General features: G+C 38.8%; 1 protein-coding gene across 14 annotated transcripts in view; it reads left to right on the plus strand.

Moving 5' to 3' along the window:
- The window catches only part of Npy2r (neuropeptide Y receptor Y2), a 322,146-nt gene that overhangs the window by 77,999 nt on the left and 221,158 nt on the right, over positions 1-22,989 (plus strand). The gene's annotated exons all lie outside the window — the stretch shown is intronic.

Raw genomic sequence — 22,989 nt, forward strand, 5'->3', positions numbered from 1 at the left:
ATTTGAATCAATATTGAGAAATTGACAGAGAACTAGAGAGTACAAAAAGCTATCAAGCATATATGAAAAGAGAATCAAATGAAAATTCAAGAGTTTCAAAAGGTAGTGACTGAAGTTATAAACTCACTGGATTGGATTCACAGCAGATTCAACATGGCTCCTGAGATATAGTGAACCAGGAGTCATGTCAGAAGAAAATACTCAGAACACCAAGAAAACAATAGGAACTCATTAATTGCTGATGGGATGCTAAGAGTTGTACAGCTATTCAGTAAATGGAATTTATCAGTCAACCTATCTGGAACTGGTATTTTCTGTTTTTTAAAGTTATTAACTAATGTCTCCATTGCTTTAATCAGAAAAGATCTGTTCAGATTGCTTGTTTCTTTATGTGTGAATGTTGACAATATATATATCTTTCAAAAACTGATGATTTCATCTAGGTTATCAAGTTTGTTGTATTAGTATTTTTATTATTCTTTAATGCCCATGGGATCTATACTTACATCACTTCTTTCATTTATGATATTTGAAACTTGTGTTCTCCATTTTTCTTAGTCTACAGAGACTTATTTTATTGGTCTTCAAAGAGCCAGCATTTGGTTTATACTGATTTCTTGTTTGCAATTTTATTGATTCTGCTCTAATTTTTGTCATTTAATTACTTTCTCTCTCTGGATTTTTCTCTTCTTTTTCTATTTTTTTTTTAGGGTAAAAGCTAGGTAACTGATCTTTTGTATTTCTTCTTTTCTAAAGTATGCATTCAATACTACAAATTTCTAAGTACTTTTTCCATAGCATCTCACAAATTTTGATAATTTTTTCACTTTCATTTAGTTCAAAGTATTTTTTTTAATTACTGTTGAGATTCATTCTTTGACCCATGTGTTATTTGGAAGTTTATCATTTAATTTCCATGTATTTTGAGATTTTTCAGATTTTTTTCTGTTACCAATTTCTAGTTTGATTCCATCATGGTCTGGCAGCAGACACTGTATGTTTCATTTGCCAGGATACAGTCAATCTTGGTGAATGTTCAATGTGAGCTTGAGAAGAATGTATATTTTGAATGAAGTAGTCTGTATTTGTCTATTATATTCAGTTGATTGCTGGTGGTGTTGAGTTCAACTATGTCCTCACTGATTTTCTCCCTGGTGGATCTGTTCATTTCTGATAGAGAAGAGTTGAAGTCTCCAGCTATAATAATAGCTTCATTTATTTGTCCATGCTGTCCTATCAGATTTTGCCTTATGTATTTTGATGATCTGTTGTTAGGTTCCTACATGTTAAGTTTTGTTTTGTATTCCTGAAGAATCAACATCTTTACTATTAATTGATGTCCACTTTATACCTGATAACATTTTCTGGACTGAAGTATGCTCTATCTAGAATTAATATAGCTACTCTGCTTTGTTTTGATCAGTATTTACATCATATATCTTTCTTCATTTACTTTCAAGCAATATGTATTTTTATATTTAAAGTGAGTATCTTGTAGCCAACATATAATTGGGTCTTATTTCTTGATCTACTTGACTATAAACATGACTTGACTACTGTGATATAGTCAATTATATTTCTTTTTAAAACTTTTTTAGTGGTTGCCCTGGAGTTTGCAATATACATTTACAATTAATCTAAGTGTACTTTTTTTTTTATTGTAAACAAATGGGATACATGTTGTTTCTGTGTTTGCTAAGTGTACTTTCAAACAACACCATACTGGTCCACAAGTCATGCAAGTAACTTATTTAAAACATTAATTCTTTTGTCCCTTGTATCATTTCTCATTCATTTTGCTTATATATAATCATATATGTATATATATAATCTACAACAAAACACACTGTTGCTATTATTATTTTGAATAAATTATTATTTGTTCAACTAGTTTACAATAAGAAAAGTAGGTGGGTGTCGTGACCATAATCCCAGCTACTCAGGAGGCTGAGGCAGGAGGATTGCAAATTCCAGGACTGTCTGGGCATTTTAGTGAAACTCTGTTTCAAAACAAAAAGTAAAAAGGACTGAGGATGTAGCTCAGTTGTAGAGCACCCTTGGGTTCAATCCACAGTACAAAATAAATAAATAAATATTTAAAAATTAAAAGTATTTATTTTCCCTTCATTATTTCTTCTCTGCTGCTCTTCCTTTCTCTATATAGATACATGTTTCAGAACTTTATCAGCTTTATCAACTTCATTGATAAAGGTCTTTATTCATCTCTCTAAATAATTTCTTTTAATTGTTCCTGCAAGAAAAGTTTACTGGAAATAAATTCTGTCAAGTTTTGTTTATCTAAGAATATCTTTAGTTGTCCCTTCATTTTTGAAAGATGATTTCACAGAAGGGTAATAGTGTCTACATCAAAAATGCCAGAGTTTTCTTCCTTTTCCTTTCCTTTCCTTTTTCCTCTCTCTTTCCTCTTTCTTTCTTTCTTTCTTTCTTTCTTTCTTTCTTTCTTTCTTTCTTTCTTTCCTCTCTTTCTTTTGTTCTTTCATTCTTTCATTCTTTCTTTCTTCTCTTTCTCAACAGTTTAAATATATTACTCCATTCCATAAGGGATAAATAGTCATGACCCAATCACCCTCCAAGATCCCACTAATAATGACATTTGGGATTAGAATTCAACATGAATTTTGAGGAGACACACTCAGTTTACAGCACAGCCTTTTTATCTCTAGTGCTTATTTTTAGATCTTAGAATTTCCACATCTCTGTTTCCATGGCTTATCTCTTCTTGCATGTTGTCTATTTTATCCAACAGAGCCCTTAGTATGTTGATCAGTATTGTCTTGAATTCTTGGACTGATAACTCCAACATTCCTTCCATGTCTGAAAATTGTTCTGATGCTTGCTCTGTCTCTTCAAACTGTGCTTATTGCCTTTTAGTATGTCTTGTCATTTTCTTCCTTTATAACCAGAGGTAACATCTTAGGTAAAAGGAAGTGCCTTTAGTAATGTAGTAGTATGGTCTGAGGAAGAGGGAAAGAATTCTGTGGTCCAATAATTAGGTCTTAGTCTTTGGGTCTACACCACAGCACTGAGAACAAGTGTTTTTTTGTTTTTTTCTCCCCCTTTAGATGGGAAAGAACGACTAGGGTAGTCTAGAACTGTGTATTTCCCTTTCTTTAGGTTAGTTAGTCTCTGATAAAACCACAGCTGGTTAGGCTGTGATTAAATAATGTGTTCTAATGGCAGACCTTTTTAAGAGAATGCTCTGGTATATTTTAAAATGGTTTCTTTTTCCCATTCTTTGATGAGCTCTATCTCTTTTTCCACCCCTTGATGGAGACATGAGCCCTATCTCCATTCCAAAACAACAGCAGCAGCAACAATAACAGACTGTGAGAACCTGGATGAGCTCCGGAAGGTAAATCTCAAAAATCTCTTGGGGGGGCTATGATTGCCTCCCCTGGAGGTTTATCTCAGACTTGTCCAGCTAATCCTCCAGCAACCCATCAGTCACAGTTCGAGTCTCCCTGCGTCAGCATGTTTGTGCCTATGGATTTCTGTTCTGGAGAGCTCTGATTCTGGCATTTCCCATGGGTCTGTTTCATTTTGGGGGACAGCAGTTTGCTTTGTGATTAAACCTTTGTGACAGACCTAAGAAGAATTGTTGACTGTTCAGTTTGTTTCAGACTTTTTAAATTCATACTTTTAAAAAAAGCAAAATACTCTTTCTTTAAACTCTATCATTTATATTACCAGTTCTGGACTGGGGATGTATCTCAGTGACAGTGCACTTTCCTAGTATTCATGAGGCCCTGGGTTTATCCCAGCATTCCAAAAAAAAAAAAATATATATATATAATATATAATATACATATAATATATAATATATTTATATATTATATGTATTTGTGTGCCTGTGAGTATGTGTGTGTATTACAGGTTCAAATCCTGAACTGACCCCTTTATTCAAAGTCTTTTTTCACTCAAGGTATTTGTTTTCATACTTATCTAGTTTATTTTCTCCTTCAACTAGAACTCATTGAGGGCAGGTACTCTATCTGATCTTCTATATGTACCCTGAGGGCCTAGTGCACCTTACAGGCTTTGTGCACAAGAGCTGTTTCTTAACTGACACTGGTATATTCCTGGAGTCAGGCATTTGGAAGGACATAACCCCTATCATGCCCACACCAATTCTGTGCAAAAATGAGCTTACTTGGATGAAAATCTTGTTTGGATTTGAACCATACATGGAGGAATGCTGAATTCAAGAAATATCCTGGAGGCAGGAAAGTCATGGTTCTTTTGAAATATGCAGTAGTTTTTCAGAATTCCATACTTTTGGTAGCCAAATTTAAAATTCAAAGCACAATCTTGGTCTGTAACTTGGTGCCTTACAATTTTTTAAGTAACTTTTAAATTCTTTCTTTTAATCTATCTAGCTTTCTGTCTATCATTGTGCATTGCTTAATGATGAGGCTAAGTTCTGAGAAATGTGTACTTCCACAAACCTAGATATATAGTCTACATACCCACTAGGCTCTATGGTATAGCGTGTGGCTTGTGGACTTGGAATCTGTACAAAATGTTTCTGTACTACAATGTAGTTGTAGCACAATGGTAATTCTTTGTGTGTCTAAACACTGAAAAGGTACAGTACAAATACATTACCAAATAAAATAGTAAACCTATGTAGGGCACTACACGAATATAGTTTGGAGAACTGGAAGTTGGTCTGAGTTAGTGGTGAATGAACATGAAGGCCTAGGACATTATGTACACTCTTATGGGCTCTAGAAACACTGTCCGGTTAATCTACACTAACTTTATAAAAGTCTTTTCTTCCTTCAGTAATGAATTAACCTTAGTTTATTTTAACTCTTCTACTTTATAACTTAGTTTTTAAAACTTTTGGATTCTTTTGTAATAATGCTTTGCTTAAAACACATTATACTGCTAAACACATATATTTTCTTTCTTTCTATCATTCTATAAACACTTTTCTATTTTCAAATTGTAAATATTTTTACTTTTTAAGCTTTTTTGTTAAAAATGAAGCCATGAACACACACATTAGCCCATGCCTACACAAGTCAGGATCATCACTCTGTCTTCCATCTTCACATTTTTTTTTTCTTTTTTTTTTCCATCTTCACATTTTGACTCACTGGAAGTTCTGCAGGGGTGATAACGTGCATGGAACTGTCATCTCCTCTGCTAGCAATGCTTCTTTTAGAATATCTCCTACAGGACCTTCCTGGGGCACTTTATGGTGGTTTGCATGGTTGGCTGGCTGGTTGACTGGTTCCCTCCCTCCCTCCCTCCCTTCCTTCCTTCCTTCCTTCCTTCCTTCCTTCCTTCCTTCCTTCATCATATGATTACATGCAAGCAGGAAATGCACCATGGACATTCCTCTCTATCATTTTGGTGTTAGGGTCCATGTTTTAAGGAGCTTGTTGGGATCTGCAAAATCTTCTACTAAATCTTTCACTGTGATTTTTTTTTTTGGGGGGGGGGTGAGGCTCTTCCTTTTTCAGATTTTCCAGTGCCTTTTCTATTGCCTCTTCTTCATCTATGTATTCCTGCTCCAGTCCCACTATAATCTCATTAGACCATCATTGAATATAGTCTGTTGTTGACCTAAACATTGTGTAGGGTGTGACTGACTCACTCACTTACGCTTCCTTCTTTCTTCTCTCTCTCCCTCCTTGTTTCTTCTTTCTTTCTTTCTTTCTTTCTTTCTTTCTTTCTTTCTTTCTTTCTTTCTTTCTTTCTTTCTTTCTTTCTCTTTCTTTCTCTTTCCTACAGTATCCAAATGGATACACACACCCTACATCTTTTATAGGTTAAGGTCTCTCTTGTTCTCCAGTTCTCTCTCCTTTTATCTCTCCTTCCAGCCTGTATGACTAGGCCTGGTTTTGCAAGTGAGATGCAAAAAGTGAGAAGGGGATGGGCAGGGGGAGGGCCAAAGTGATTCAGCCAGGCAAGAGCCCAGGGGGCATTAATTAGCAGCTCCTTGCCTGTAGTGCTTGATAAGGGCAGGTAAATTTGGTAATTAATGGGCTCCAAAGATCCTTGACATTCCATTCTCCCAGGGGCCGTCTCCAACTTCCAGAGGCTTTCATGGCCCCCATTTCCTTGATTTGACCCCATCCCCTATTCTACACTAACTGCCTGACCCGGATTCTGACTTCAATAGGATGCATTTGAAGTTCACTTGGAGTGTCCATAGAAAATTCCATAGTGATACACGAACTCCCTAACAGTTCTCCCCTTACATTCTTACTTTGGGGTCTCCTTATGCTGGCAGGCAGACCATCAGAACAACCCACGAATGCTTCCCTTCCTGAACAATCATGCATGAAAACTCACACACACTTACCTAGCTACAAGGTGGAAGGGCAATCAGTTCTCACTGTTTCCCTCTTTCCCAGCTATGGAGTTATGAATGGCTGTAGTCAGCCTTTTGCCTTCACTCTCATAAGGGGACGGCTAGATGAGGATGGTAGGAACATGAGGTTAAGAGAATAATTCTACAAAATGAGCCGACTGTACTGACTCTCCACATGCTTTCTTTGCCAAAAGCAATTTGCCTGCAGCCCCACCTGGCATGAGGGGACAAGATATGTCACATTCCTTAAAAAACTGAGGCAAGGGGCGAAAGCCTGGCAGTCAGTGTAGGTAATGAATGATGGGTGTTGAAAAGATGAGGGCTGTTAGCCAAGAAAAGATAGTGGGTTGCTAGCAGCTAGCCACTAACACCTCTGGGATTGGGATAGCACTTCCTGGCCCCATGGGCATTGCACTTCCTGGCACAAGGACTTGCTAATGATTACCCCTTGTGCTCCTGCTCTTTCCCGCCCTAAGGCACATCCAAGGAGAAAAAAGAGGAAAGTGGGGGAGTTCTGGGGTCTATAAAAGAGCAAGACACACCCACTCCCCTGGACACCCAGCTCTGAGCCCCTTCTTTTTGAAGAAGGCTGAGGTCCCTATCTCTTTCTTAAATAAAACTTGCTTTCTTCACTTGCCTTGGCATTTTCCGTTGTTTAATCTTCAGCCCTAGGGGAACGAGGACCCATTCCTGATCTCCAAGACTGGCATCACTATCATACCCTGGGTTTCCATGTGCTTCCAAACCCCTGAGATCCAAGACAGGTTCTTCAGGAAGCTTTTTACTCTGCCCCATTTAGAGGGTCTCAGGGGCTCAGCAAGCATTAGGGAATCAAGAGCCAGTCTTGTTTTTACAGGCACACACCTCTGATCTCCCGGTGTGGTTATTCTGGAGACCTTTTTATTTATTGTTGATTGGAGGCCATGCGATTCCTCCAGTGAGGGAAAGAGATGCTAATGCACCCGCTACTCTCCAGCACTCTCTCAATTAAATTTTCTCCTTCTCTAAACTCTAGTTTCTGTTTACGCCGGTTATGGGGGAGAGCAGTTAAGACATCTTTATTACATTATGCACGGACGGATCTAGCTCTGTTTTTCAAACATGCAGGTAGTTGTTTTTGTTTGCTGTCAGCTTTGGGGCTTGAGCAAGAGCCTGAGAAAATAAGAGTCCTGTTCAATCCTATAAAATGAATTATGAGTATTCAATCATAAGAGAAAGGATATATTCATACTGACATTCCATTTCAGGCAGTATTTTCTATTTAAATTCACAAAACTCAGAAAAAAGAACATGGGCCCAGGAGCCATTTGTGTTTCCAGCTTGTGTTAAAAAATATATTAAAAATTGTATTATGAACTTCACAAAATATTGTATATAAATATTATTTAGTATTATGCTTATTTGGTTTGATATATAAGAGCCTTTTAAAAAAATGATATCTGCAAAGGGACTTTTATAAATTGGAAACTCTTTTGGAAAAACAATACAATGTTAGTTTTTGGCTTATAGTCAAAGATAAGGCTCTCACAAGACCCAGAAAAATAGGGTTGCAGAAAATTTTTTCCAGCATTTGATGCAATTAAGTGTTTTTGGCATAAAATTGTTAACATTTGGGTCTCAAGGCAAATGGCCAGGGACTGAACAAAACAATAGGCATGGGACATGGTCCCACTTTTCTACTTAAAGAATCAGCAGCTGCAGTGTGGTTGGATTCATTTTGTGGAGTCCTGACAGGCTCCAAATGAAGGCTATTTTTGTCCCAAGATATTTGTCACAGTGTCTTCTAATATGCCACCTTCTTGTGCTGGTACAGATCCCATCTGATGTCCTAACCTTGTGTCACATGGCTCTGTCCTATGCAGGGAGTTCCCTGCGTTTCACAATTGGGTAGCACTCACGGGCTCAGTGTCTCTTCTCAGAACTCAGGTCCATGACTGAGCTGACACTCCTTGAATTGTTTTACCTGTCAAATAAAATCTCATTGGAAATAATACAAGACTTTCACAAGACCTTTCCTCTCTCCCGAATGCAAAGAGAAGTGCTCCTTATACAGAGGGTAGGGAATTATTGTTTTATTTAATAAATTATGGTTACATATGTAAGAGTCAGGAGGAAAATGGAGCTTGCTTGTACAGGCTAGGAAATAGATGCATTTGTATCAGTAATAAATGCTGTGCTTTCCATGAAAGAATGTACATGCTATGAAGAATCAGGATTTGGCAATATCAGAAATCACATACAATTTAAGGTCTTGTAGAATGAAATATGGAAATTCAGTAAATTAACCAGACCATGAATTTTCAGGTGTAGATAAGATATACTTCAACTATATTTCCTTTTTAAAAGTTCATTCATGAAAGAATCCAAAATGAGCTCACTTTCACTTCTTTTTTTATTTTTATTTTTAAAATTTCTTCTAACTAGTTATATATGACAATAGAGTGCATTTATGTATTTTGATAAATCATACATAAATGGAGTATGATTTCTCATTTTTTCTGAGTGTATTTCTTGATTATATCTTTTCTTTCTTCTGGTTCACACTTGTTCTCATGAGAGAATAAAGAGGAAAAAAATCGAAGTGTTAACAGTAGAATAAGTACAGGAAACCTTGAAACAAGACTCATGTGGGGAACTGACCCCTAACCTACATGCTTTAGGCATCTGTTAAGAATTCTCTGTGAGGTTTAAAGTGAGAGTTAGGAGCCAAGGTTGTTTGATTCTTACACAACAGAAACCCAAAATGCAAGAATAGATTACTATTTATGCCAGAGGCAAAAGGCTCTCCAACTTTTGAATTAAATGGAAACATATAATAAATTAGGAAGAAAATGAAATTCATTGCAAAGTAATCTAATTTATTCCTTTGCATACTTGAGAATGTAGTGCATCTGAAGTTCAAATCTGTTTCCCAAGGTAATCGATGAGACATTGAGGCATTTAAAAAATAAAAAAAACAAGAATGCCTGGAACAACAGGAGTAACCATACAGAGGAAAGCAAATTGGTGCACAGGTTTAAGCTCACTTTAAATTCTGGCCTCCTGTCAATTAGGATGGTCACCTATCAAGAACCTAGAGTCATTTTTTCAATTCTCCTTTGCCTTCATGCACTATTTTCAAGCAATCCTTAAGTCCTACTAACTTTACTCCTTTAATATCTATCAAATCTATTGACTTTTTCTCACCCTTTTATCTTTATTTTGCTTCATTCCACCATTTCCCATATAGCTGTGATTTTTCAAAACAGTGAATTAGATAGTTTGCTTTAACTGTTTAAAACTTTTGAAATAGGGTTCCGATGGTTTAGCATGCCCTTCCTGACCTTCCCTGCCCACTGGAGGCTTGGCTTTCCCAAGCTTACATTGAACCCAGCTGTGCCTGCTCTTACTCATGGGCCTTTGAGGGTGCTGCCCTTCCTTTTCTTCTGTTTACTTGGTCATCTGAGACTCATGCTTTCATATGTAGCGCAGATATCAGCATGCTGCACACCTGTTCCACCCCAGCTCTGCTAGATATGTTTTTTATGTTTCTAAGATAACCCATGTGGGGCCACTGTATAGCACAGCACAGGTTCCCTTGTAAAGGGTAAGCGCCTTGAGGAAGTTCTGTGTCTTTTTTTTTTTTTTTTTGCGGTACTGGGATTGAACTCAGGGCCTTGTGCTTGCAAGGCAAGCACTCTACCAGCTGAGCTATCTCCCCAGCCCAGTTCTGTGTCTTTTTGACTGTCCGTATCCACCTTGTTCCGCACAGCACACGGTACCTAGAGGCATTCCAATAAATATTTACTGAATGGATTGATTTAGAGGGCATTGCACAATTATGGCCTGTGTCCCCACTCTAAAGAGTGTAGGAAATACAACATTCTCTTCAAACACCATGACAAGCTCCACAGAATTTATAGTGGAAGAGAATCAGGGCTCAAGGCCACAAGTCCTTCTATAAGACCTTAAGTTATTGAGGTTTTCTTTAAAGTGTGCATATTCACTTGTTCTTGGTAATGTCTTTGATTTTTTATTAAGGAATGTCTGATATTTTATTAGTCATTCTTTTTAAGCATTGGGGAGGTATGAATACTTCTGAAAGTTTTGAAAACAAAGAATGAAAAAAAATCACTGATTGCTGTTGATATATGCAACTATGTTCAAATTTATGTATTTTCTGCCATATTTTTCTTTCAGAAATTTCAACATATAAAATCATTAAACACAACCTTTCAGATATAACCTTTACATGTCCATAAATTTATATATATACCTGTTTGAGAATATACATAAATAATAACAGAAACAAATATGTTCATGCTAAGTGTATGGTTCAGATAACTTGAGAATTGAATCACATGGAAAGAAGAAGAGCTTCAGACACCATTTTTACTGACGCAGGCCATGGAGTAGGTGGTGTGCTAGTAGACGAGGCAGTTAGAGGACGGTTTCCAGTTCAGATAGCTTCTGAGTCATTGTGGGGGCAGCAACTGCCTTTGCAGTTCAATCCTCTACATTTGAACAAGACCTAGAACAATCCACAGTGTGGATTCTGGGTGTGCTCTAAACTGTTTGTCATTAGCTCTAACAATGATTCATTAAACCATTTATTGCTCTGTAATGTCTTTTTCTTATTAAACTGGCATGGCTGTTTTCCATTTTCTGCTCTTAAATGTAGACATGTAGACTTACACATTCCTTGCTGACCTCCCCTATGTCTGAATGATTTCTTGGATCCACCATTATTTTGTTTTGGAGATGGGGAAAATGAATTCTCTTCTCTTCTTGGGTGGACAGAAGAGGAACAACCCCACGTTTCTTCCCTGCAGACTTATGATCTACTGAGTGATCTCTTTCCTTCCTCTTTTCCATTCTTTTGTTCACATAGGTGGTGATAATGTTTGGGTATATCACAATCAGTTCAGATTTCACTTAATAACTTGGGAGGGTTTGTCTGAACTTCAGTTGTTTTGGCTCTTTTCATCATGACAAGTGATTTACATCTTTAAGTCTTCAACTTTGGATCCCGGTTGTCAACAACAACCCTTTTTTAGCAGCAGACATGAAGAACAGTGAACTACTTGTAAAAGGTACAAGGTTAGGTGAGCTTTTGAAGGTGGAGGGTGAAAGAGGAATATGGAAAAAAATACCTTCCAGGTCGCTGGTGTGAATAAATAGGAGGGACTGACATTGGAACAGAGATCACAAGTACAGCGTGAGACAAGCAGGAGATACTTGTGAGCTGTGCAGGCAGAGAGGGCAGTGATAAGAATCGTGAATGGTCAGCAATCAGAAGTGATGGGCCCCAACCCAGGTCTTGTTCAGGAGCAGAAACCACACCCGGAGGCTCACGGGTAGAAATATTAATGGGCACTATCAAGGCCTGTTTCACACATAGAGACCTGGAGGCTCACCTACGGGGACTCCTCCTCTGTCCCCTCTTCTGTCTCAGTGGCAGAAAATGGGAAATGGGAAAATGCAAGGTGGTGTTGAGCCAAGATGGAAGTTGATAGGGAGAATTAAAACCAAGCGATGACAGTCTTGGTGCTGTTTTCAATGCCTGTTTTAGGTCGATTTTGATCAATGACTTTGGTACTGTTTTCAATGCCTATTTAACATAGCTTTTGATCCATGCTCTACTCAGAACTATAAAACCTCCTAGGCTAACACATATAAAACCTCCTAAGCTAGCACGTCAAAATGGGTTTTACTGTTATCAGGCCCCTCCTGCGTGGTGGGAGTTCCTTCTCTTCTCACTTAAATAAATCCTACTGCATTTACTCTTCCCTTCTGTCCATGGATTTTATACTTCAAAAGTGTGAAACAAGAACCCAGAAGGAAATTGGCAAAGCGGGGAAACTAGTAACATCCCCAAACTCTGGCTTCTGTAGGAGGACAGGGAGGTTAAGAAGAAAGGCTGGACTGGAGAGAGAACTTTGGAAGTATTTGAAACGGGGTAGATTAGAATGTCTAGCTTCTTGAGGGAAGGACTCTGTCTTTATTTTGGAGAAAGAGTTGGAGAGAAGAAAGTGATGGGTGAGAGTAGGTGATTTTATTATTGTTTTTGTGGTAAATAGAGCAATTTTGTGATGGGATGGAATTGGTAGTGATGGAGAAATTTAAGATACAGTGACTGGTACATGATCCTTGAGAAGGAAGAAGGAAAAGGATTTAGAATATGTGAGGAAGGATTGACTTTTTGTTGGGCAAGGGACACTGTTGTTATTATAAGAGGAAAAGCGTAGTTTGATAGATGCAGATAAATTTGTAGTTGCTGTTGTAGGAATTGGGAGTCCTAACCTGGTAGCTGAAGTACAGTAAAGACTCAGGAGCTGAAGGTCACTTTGGTGCCTGGAAATGAACTGTGTCACCTTTTCCTGACACATAGTTTATACGAATATGATTTCCTAGCAGCAATTTTATCAATATTTCTCTTTCTTACATTATCCGTTAGAAGACTTTATTTCCTGGGTGGACTAATAATGACAGACACTCTGTGAATGAATAGGGAGAAACCCAAAGGTTTGAAAAGCTTCTGAGTATATATTTTGGAACTAAACTGAAGGAGACAAAATGGTATACCTAATAGAAATTAGCAGCAGATTTTTTATTTTAAATCAGAGCTAATTCTTATTGAAAGGAGGTAACAACCGTCCATACTTTCTTATTACATTTTTCTGCCCAAAGCTCCCCATTCTCACAGTACTGTCATTGTCTAGGCAGGTAACCAAGGAACTAAATTCCTTTAATCAGAGATCCCATGCTTAAGGCTGAGATAGAAAAGAGATGTTGCTATGAAATTGTTAGATATCCACGACAAAGGGATGGGGATACTGACCAAAGGCAGGGGAATTAACTGCAGGGAGACATTTTTCTACTGTGATCAGGACTGGGAGGCCAAGACCCCCAGGCAAAACTAGTGACATGCTTACAAAACAGCGACAGGATGCTCAGTCACAGCACCCCCGGGAGAGCTGTGTTTCACTTGTGATGGCTTGGCTCTATTCAGATCACTTAGCGTTAAAAGAATTAGGCACTTAATATCAGCAGTCAAGCACAGAGGAAGGACAGGGAAGAAGGAAGATTACTTCATATTTTAGTCTGAGTACCTGAAGCACTCTGAACCTCTAGACACATCCTTGCTCATTTTCTAATCCAGATCATAGTCAAACTATTCATTGCCACAGGGCCCTATCAAATGGTCCTGATCTAAGCCCTACAGAGATGTCTAGTCATGGGAATATAATCCTGATGAGTTTATGAAACTTTTGGGAAAACAAGATATAGATAAGCAAAACAGCTCAAAAAAAGTTCAAGGCAATTGCTGGGTAATTTTTGGGGGGTGAGGGGTACCAGGATTGAACTCAGGGACACTCAACCAATAAGCCACATCCCCAGCCCTAATTTGTATTTTATTTAGAGTCAGGGTCTCACTGAGTTGCTAAGTGCCTTGCCATTGCTGAGGCTGGCGCCGAACTTGGGATCCTTCTGCCTCAGCCTCCAGAACAGCTGGTATCATAGGAGTGTGCCACCATGCCCAGTTTACTGGGTAATTTTACTTTGTGAGGACCTGACTAAAATCATAAGTATTCAGATTATGACTAATAACCCTTTGAACATGAAGGAAGAAACTTTGTGAAATGAATGGGTCTTAAAGAAAGGGATGGGGATGAGATGGCTAGAAAGGGGAAGGAAAGTGTGGAAGGCAGGCAGGAGGAATATTGTGACCAGGGTTCTTCAGGAGCAGAAGCCTAGGAAGCCCTTGGTGATCAGCTTTTTGTGGAGGTCAATGTAAACAACCTGGAGAATGGGAAGGAGCCCAGGATCTGAGGCAACACACTGTCACAAGAGCACCAGCCGAGACTAGTCCAAGGCTGGTTGGTCTAAACTTCAAGATTGCTTAGTTCAGCAATTCACAAGTCTATAAGACTCACTGATTTATTGTTCATTCATCTTATATATTAGTAAAAAAAAAAAAAATTAAGGAATCCAGAATATCCTGTTGTTAGGTAGTAGTAGCTATCAGTGAGCAGTGTCAAGTGTTCTTTAAATTACTTCAGGGTCTTCTTTAAATTACCCCCAAAGTAGATGAGAAAGCAAAGCATGGTAGCAATTGTAGAAAATAAACAGAAGCAAAAGGGGCTAATGGGAAAATATGTCAGAAGAAAACGATTTAATGGGACTAACTCTTGACAGGGTCCGTTGATGTTGATATGAAGTTAGGAATTACAGTCCTAAGTGTCTTCATCTGTCTAGGAAGGAAGATTCCTTTAGCAGTGTGCACACTAATGTAAAGTCTGACCAGTTATTGACCCCAGAACCCAGATTAACATGGGACTGACTTGTAGATGAAGCCCTGCCTAAATAGAATGGCCACCATGACAGTTCCCAACTAAGGTCAAAAACTCCACCCCCTCCCCCCTGTGAAGGAGGCAAAGAGTACAGAAGTGGCCCTGGTACAGAAGTGGTTCTGGTAAACATCAACAGGTATAGATTTAGAGACAGCCTAGTCTCCTCTGTCATTCTCAGCTGAGCTCGGAAACAGCTCACTCTCTTGAGAGTGCTCCCTGCTTGAGCCTCACTCTGCTTTAGCTTTACATTCACTTATAATAAAGTTCTCTTGCATGACTTTTAGTGTCTGACTTTAAATTTTCTTTCATAGGAAAGAAAATAGGTTTGGAGTTTCAGCTTGTTGCTTTCCTATGACAATCTGGCTCAGTTCGCCTGGGTTTTATGGCAGGATGTTGATCAAAGTCTTTTACTAAAAGAAGTGACACAGGAAAAGAATAGAGGAAATGTGAAATAATAAACTGAGAGGCCAGAATGAGCGGCCTGGACTGACTGTGCTAGGAATTGCAGGTCATGTTACAGAGTGCACATCTCCGGGTTTCCTTATGTTTTTAAACCAGACTCAAGAATTATGTTAAGGTGCTTTGACAAGTCATGCTCTCTTGGAGCACTGTGTTCTGAGCATTTAATCAGTTGCTGGGAATAAGTTAGTGTTTTTGTGTACTGCAGACAGTTTGCCAAAGTTTACTAATTTCTCAGGGACACTCCAATGCAATGAACTTACCACCACAAATTGACTGGCCACCTCTGGTGGCACGATTTACTCTCTGAGCTAAGCAAAAAGCCCACCTGTGTATTTTCTTACATTTTTCTTTCACCCAATTTCATCATTCTCTTGATTCTCTTGATTCATCTTGAATGCTTCTCTCACTCTGTTTTCTTCATATTCTTATTTTTTGTAATGTTATTCTTATAAGTCATTTCAATTATCTTTCCCTTTTATGAAAGAAGTAAAATATAGATACATACAAAGTTTTCATTCCTTATTTCTTAAATAAGGGATTTCAAGGGTAACAAAAACAAAATCTAAGAGTAAGCATTTATCAAAAGAGAGGATCAAACTGGCCCTTGCAGTCTATTTTTTTTCCATTTTTTTTAATTGTAAACAAATGGGATACATGTTGTTTCTCTGTTTGTACATGGAGTAAAGGCGTACCATTTGTGTAATCATAAATTTACATAGGGTAATGTTGTTTGATTCATTCTGTTATTTTTTCCCTTCCCCCCACCCCTCCCACTCCTCTTTTCCCTCTATACAGTCCTTCCTTCCTCCATTCTTGCCCCCCTCCCTAACCCTAACTCTAATCCTAACACTAACCCCTCCCACGCCCCATTATGTGTCATCATCCACTTATCAGCGAGATCATTCGTCCTTTGGTTTTTTGAGATTGGCTTATCTCACTTAGCATGATATTCTCCAGTTTCATCCACTTGCCTCCTTGCAGTCTATTTTTAAAAGACTTTCTGAGAGAAATCACTTTTATCTCTGTGACACATTCTACTAACTTACAGTGCTCATCATCAGGACTTTTTTTATGTTTAATCTAAATTTATAGTGTGGATATTAGCGGGAGTTCCTCTTTGATTCTGTATCAGACTTTGTTATAGTTTAGGTCTTAAAGGGCTTCCAGTGGCCCCTGTGACTTTTCCTCTAACCCCTGTCCAGGTTTTCACTCATTTCCTCTTTGGCCTTCTTTGTTTTGGGGTGGAGTGGAGGGTACCTGGATTGAACTCAGGGGCACTTGGCCACTGAGCCAAATCCCCAGCCTTATTTTGTATTTTCTTTAGAGACAGGGTCTCACTGAGTTGCCTAGCAGCTCACTTTTGCTGAGGCTGGCTTTGAACTCGAGATCCTCCTGCCTCAGCCCCCTTAGCCTCTGGGATTATAGGTGTGCACCACCATGCCCAGTCTCTTTGGTCTTCTGTCCAAATGGTAGAAAGCACACAAAACTTGGTTACTATCTCACTGTGATGAGGCAGGACTCGTTCTTAGATACCTAAGACTAATTTCTTAGAATTTATCCAGTGGGGGAGATGAGAAGCTTTCATTACATCTTGGTGAGAAACTCTTTCCCAAGGAAAGAGAATAATTTTCGTGAGGAAGCAAAACAACCACAAATGCACGCCCAAATAATGCTTTTATGAAATTCTGATCCACAAGGAAAAGTAACAACTGTGGAGAACATTCTGGTTTTTTCACAATTGTACATCATGAGTTCATCATGAGATTATTGATTATCAAGTTCATACCATGGCTTCTTCCTTTTCTCTGGGAAAAATATACACAATTCTTTTAGGTCTTTAAAAATTAGGTATTTTCAGAGGCTGTTCATCTCTATTGTTTTCCCCTCCCGATCCTCATCGCTCTCTTTAAAATTGAGATCTTGCTCTATGAAAGATTGTTTGATGCTGAGGGACATAGGGAGGTTATATTAGGGTTCTAAATGCTACTTTATAATCATTTATCCTTTAGCAAATTTGGGTTCATCATTTTTTATGATTGTACTGTGTTGCACGTCCTGGTCAGCTCCATCCCATGATACCTAGGTAACCAGCCCTTCTTCAAGATGCCAGCAATATCGGCTTGCTTGACTCTTTCCCGGAGTAAGTATTTCCTGAGGCTGTAATTGCTGAGCATATGGTGAGGGTTTAAGATGATGAAATGATACACCACAGGCTGATCCAAATTGCCTATCCTCAGTTCATCCTTCCAGATCAGCAGGGAGTGATTTCCAAGGCATTTTACAAGACTTCTCTGAGTCTCTTAGCTCTCTGTAGATGCCATACAGTTGATTTCAGCAAATCTGCCTTTCCAACATCAGCACGACCCCCTAGACTGGTCGTGTATATGGACTCCTTTTTCTTGGTCACAAGAGCTATTGTCCTTTGGGCACAGAGCTTCTGGCAGAATGCCAAGACTGGGGTGGCTATCAACTCGTGCCTTAGGAAAATTACCTCCCAAGGTACTTAACCCCTGTGCCCTTTGCCTTGGGTCAGTTTGATGATTTTCTTAATTTTTATCCTAGAAGAAAAAGTATATATTAGAAAACTGCTTAAGTTAAAGTATATATTAGACACTAAGTTATGTTAAGACTGCCTTAAAGATGGCTTCTCAATTTGGAGTTTGTTTGCCTACCAAAAACAAGATGTCAGAGGGTGGGTGGTTGGTTGCTAGCAGTGGTTCAGCTGCTGGCCAGCACTACCAGAGACTTAATTCTGCTCTTCTTGCTCTACTGCCTCTCAGTCTCACAGTTTTTATCTCGTGGTTTTCAGACGGGATGTACAGCACCGGACATAGGGTCAGTGATAGCATTCTGCAGGCAGAAGAAGAGCAGGTCAGCAGCACTGTCCTTTCTGTTTTGGAGAAATCAGAAGCTGCCATTCATTAGCTATATATTTGGCCACCGCTGCTGCAAGAGAGCCTGTACAAAGATCACTTTGTCAGCTTCATTAGTGAATAGCAGTTCAAAAGAAGGTGGTTGGAAATGGCTGTTTGGTCATCAACTAACACTGCTGCAAATCAAACAAAGTGAGGCATGTAAAGTCCTTATTTAAGACAGTCCCTCTACCGTAGTTCTGATGACTTGCTGGGGAATCCCTCAAATGATCAGATCGTGTCCGTTTTCACCATTAAACTTGGATATACCAAATGTCCACTTTCCAGTCATGTTGTGGTGGGACTCTTTAAGGGAGGGAGGGGGCAGGCAGGTAAACATGAACGTGTGCGCACACACACACACATACACACACACAGATTGAATTTATACTCATCTGTACATGAGCCCCACTACTTTTTTCCGAAAGACAATTTGCGTTGAGTTTTCTGACATTTTTTGTCCCAGAGTATCCCAATTAATAAATAACCATAATCAATATTTTTCTTTTTTCTGGTATAAAGTAATAAAACTACTTCCACTGGTATTCTTTATGTTGCTAACCATTTGATGAATTTGCTAAGACCATTTAAAACTCCAAATCCTTAGTCTTCTTTCCTTTCCTTCCACCTCCCCAAGCATGGTAGCTTTGTTGCCTTAATGATTTTTAGTTCATATAATTAATCATAAATTGACATAAAATTAGACTTACAGTAAGGTTACCAAAATCTCTCTCGCACACACTTTGTACACTGATGTTTTATTTAGAGAATTCAGGGATATGGCGGCACCTCCACCATGGCTTCTGGGGATCCCACCTCCTAGTAGTCAGACCCTTGGGGATGGACTTCTTCCTCACATGAAACCAGGATGGTTTCCTACTGCATACATAGAAGATGGCATGTTGTTTCCAAGATTAGGGCTTAAAAATGTGGAGCTTCTATCTTCAGCTTGTTACCAGCTTCTCTCTTCATCTGGAGAAATGCAGTTGCCATGTTGTAAGTGGCCTCTATGGAAAGGCTCGTGTGACAGCCAGGAGAGTGAGCTCAGAAGTAGAACCTCCAGCCACAGTCAAAGCTCAGTAGACTGAAGCTCCAGGCAACACTTCGGTTGTAGCCTCTCCTGGAACCAGGACATCATCAACTCCCATATTCTTAAGTTACAGAGACTGGAAAAAAAAAAAAAAAAACAACTTTGTTGTTCTGAATTTCAAATTATGGGAGGTATTTTGTTACACAACAATATATAGTTTACTTTGACAATACAAGACTAATAAATTAAACAATGCATGAAGGAAATGGGACAAAGGCAAATAAGAATAGGAAGAGATGACAAAACTGAAAGTTAGGTTAGAATGAAAAATGCTATAGGTAATCCACTGATCTGGTCTCATGATTTAAACTGATAGTGCAAAAAGAGGAAAACACAAGTAGAACAAATCAGGGAGAAATTTCTCCAGTGGGTCTTTGTAATAAGAACATTGTGCAATATCATGAACACATATTTCAATAAGTTTTTCAGTACAAATAAAATTATGGAAGCTGTCTATCCGTCTAACCACTCCTTGTGGCAGGAATGTGCTTCAGATTTAGATGCCTTAAATCAACTGGGAAATGTTGTGAGCATTTGAAAATAAGTGCAACTGATGTCTGTATTAGGTTCCTATTGATGCTGTAACAAATTACGGCAAACTTTGTCACTGAAGACAATAGAAGTATATTATCTTACAGTTCTGGACATCAGAAGTCCAAATGTGTTGTAGGGTCTAAACTCAATGTGAAGGTAGGACTGCATTTCTTCTGGAGGATCTATGGGAAAACCCATTGTCTTACTTTTTCCTTGCCTTTCATTATTTCTCCAGAATATAGAGACCACCTGTATTCTCTGGCTTCTGGCCCCTTCCTCTAATCTCAGAGTGCATCAATGCCCTATCATATCTCCTTTCACAATTTTGACACTCTTTCCTCCCTCCTCAAAGGATTCCTGTGATTACATTGGGCCCACCAGGATAACCCTGGGCAATCTTTCTATCTCTAAAGCTTTAATCACATCTGCAAAATCTCTTTTACCATGTGACGTTCATATATACTGATGCTGGGGGTAGGTTTATAGACATATGGGGAGTCATTGTTCTCTCCACCACTATGTCTTAATGCCAGATTGAAAGCTCACTTAGTGGCAGGTCTTGTTGACTTGCTCAGGTGTTCCCAGAACTGCAGAAAGAGATTGTCCAGCAATATTCCTAGTTTCCATTTAATACAGACTGTGTAAACTCCTTGCTCTCATAGCCCTGGAACCAGGATAATAAAGAATGGATGACACTAAGAGATAAATGTGCCCTGGAAACAATGTGCAACATGATTCAAATCAAGAGGAATGTGGCATGAGATCATGAGTCAGGAAAAACCTTGCAAGGGAAAGAGTTTGCTTTGGAAAGAGTTTGGAATGTTAGCAAGTTCTTCTTGAATATCTACTCAAGTGGTGATTTATGATAATCACCACTGATCTGGAAACAATGACCCAGATCAGTGATGCTTATCAACAGAATAACATCACTGACAACTTTGGATGCAAGTTTGCTTTTGACTAACAAAAAGAGTCAATCCAAGAAAGTTTACTGACAAACAAAATGACTTTTTTCACTCTCCTTTCCAACAGTAGAGTGATAAATGTAAGAAGGAAGTGTGAAGGAAAAGAACTTCACCCCCCTTCCCACTCCACTTCAAGCTTAATCCTCCATTGTTGAGGTCAAAGAGGAAGATTTGAAATTGAAATTTAAAAGTGATGAGGACTGTCTTACTAACTAAATTGCAATAATACTAAAAGGAACTTGGAAATTATGTATCAGATTAGGATTTCATAAATGGGGTCTGCTACTCAACAGGAAGTTGGGGAGTAGGCAGAACCTGGTTGCTGACAGTTGTTTGAAAATAAAATCTTTACAACTGTACCCTAATGTGTAGAGACTCCCAGTTAAACTGGTCACAGAATAAATTGTCATTATTACTATGACCAAGTGCCAAGTGGGCACTGGAGCTACTATATGCTGCTGGATTGTGGAGAAGCAGCAGACTGACGGGGGCACAGTTCTTGAGGCAAATAGCTATGAAGGGAGGAGGTTAGCTGGCCCAGGGAGATGGGCAGGATTTAGGTTGGGCAGGAAATCGAGTTGCTTGTACTCCCCTAAAATTATAAACATTTGAAAGGAAAGAGGGAAAACAGGAAAATGTGAAATTATCTTAAAGCAGAAAATGGACAAGATTTATTTTAGAAATAGGCTAATTATCCCCATAGCCCAGGAATAATACTGGGAATAAACAACCTTGCAAACGTCATGTGATTGAGTCTAGCTGGACTCTTCTCCATTTTGCTACCCTATGCATCTTGGCACCATGTGGGCATTCAGGACTTTTGAGAACTAGCGCACTGAGCTTTCTAGGCATTTCTCATCTCTCATTTAAAAGCCTGTCATGGTGACGGGATGAACAGAATGTGCATAAGGAAATAGCCATGATTTTTTTTTAAGATGCATATTATAGAAGGAAATGCCTTGATTGAGAATAAGGAGTCATTACAGTTCCTCAGGAAATGAGTCAGAAAAGTCGTACTTCAATTAATATTTTATCGGTTGTGGTTTATTTTCCTAAACTAGTTATATTGCCTAATATCACTCTCTTCCACTAAGCCCCTTTGATCTCAGAGCCCATAACAGGATGTAGAGAAAAGCAGAAGTCCCTCTGAAGCACTCCTCCAGGAGGTGGGAGTTTGGTCAGAAGATCCTCCTGCGTAAGTCTAAGCAGGGACTTGGAGAGAGGACTTGCCCTCGACAAGCATCAGAAATTTTGCAGTATGTAGGTCACTTTTGCTGATCTGATAGACTGAAGCATCAGTCTGGTGAACTGATGGAATATAAACTGTGATAGAAAAACGGCTACAGGAGTGATAGTTTTGTATCTTAACTCTAGCTCTCAGGTGTGCTGGAGTGTTCAGGTTGCTTTGGACACAGTGCAGGATAAGATCACTCACCACCCACACTGATCACAGGATGATCTTAACCTCAACATTTTGGAATGATAGGGCAGAATTTTAGAATGTCCATTTTCATGCTCTTATTTCTTGGGGAAAGTAATGTTAAAATTATAAAAAATAGAGAATGTAAATCACTGTTTTACACTAACAAAATTAGTTAAAATCCATCATGTAGGACATGGTTGCACTGATTTAATAAAGCAGAGTAATGTTATAGTCTAGGTCCAAAATTTCAGGCTAGAAATTTCATCCTCCAAAACCTATAGCCACATCAGACTTATATCTGGAAAGAAACCAGTTTTTCTCTAGACTATTCTTTTGTTTTGCATATTCTGTATTTCCACTAGAATTAGTCTCTCTCTCTCTCTCTCTCTCTCTCTCACACACACACATACACACACACACACACACGCACACACACTCACTCATGTACACACCTTGATGTAGGTTAAAGATATAATTTCAGTGGTCTGGCCCTAAAATTCATATTAGGGATGAACTTGTCATTTAGGTCCACGTGTGGATGTGTGTGGGGAGCGGGCAGGAATCAGTCTCCCAGGACTTGATTCTTAAGGAGATCACAAAACAATAAAGTAGCGAAACCTCTCTTCTTAGAAGAGGAAAGGAATTTGGAATTTGGAAGTGATGTAGATCAGAGAAGAAAGGGAAGTGAGAGAAGCCTAGGAACACCTCAGGAAGCTGGGACTTCAGAGAAAGTTGAAAATTGAGAAAATTGTAGCAGTGTTGTTGTTGACTATTAAGAATAGGGCTATGTTATAGGTAAGATCATGGTTCTGATGAATGAGAAATGAATACGTCAAACATTATATTTAACTTCTTAATAAGGAAACCAGTAAGATGTAAAAAACAATTCAAAGCAAAGTCTGAACCGCAGCCCACCACCACCCC

The sequence above is a fragment of the Sciurus carolinensis genome, chromosome 10 (assembly GCF_902686445.1).
Source record: "Sciurus carolinensis chromosome 10, mSciCar1.2, whole genome shotgun sequence".
NCBI classification, from domain to species: domain Eukaryota; kingdom Metazoa; phylum Chordata; class Mammalia; order Rodentia; family Sciuridae; genus Sciurus; species Sciurus carolinensis.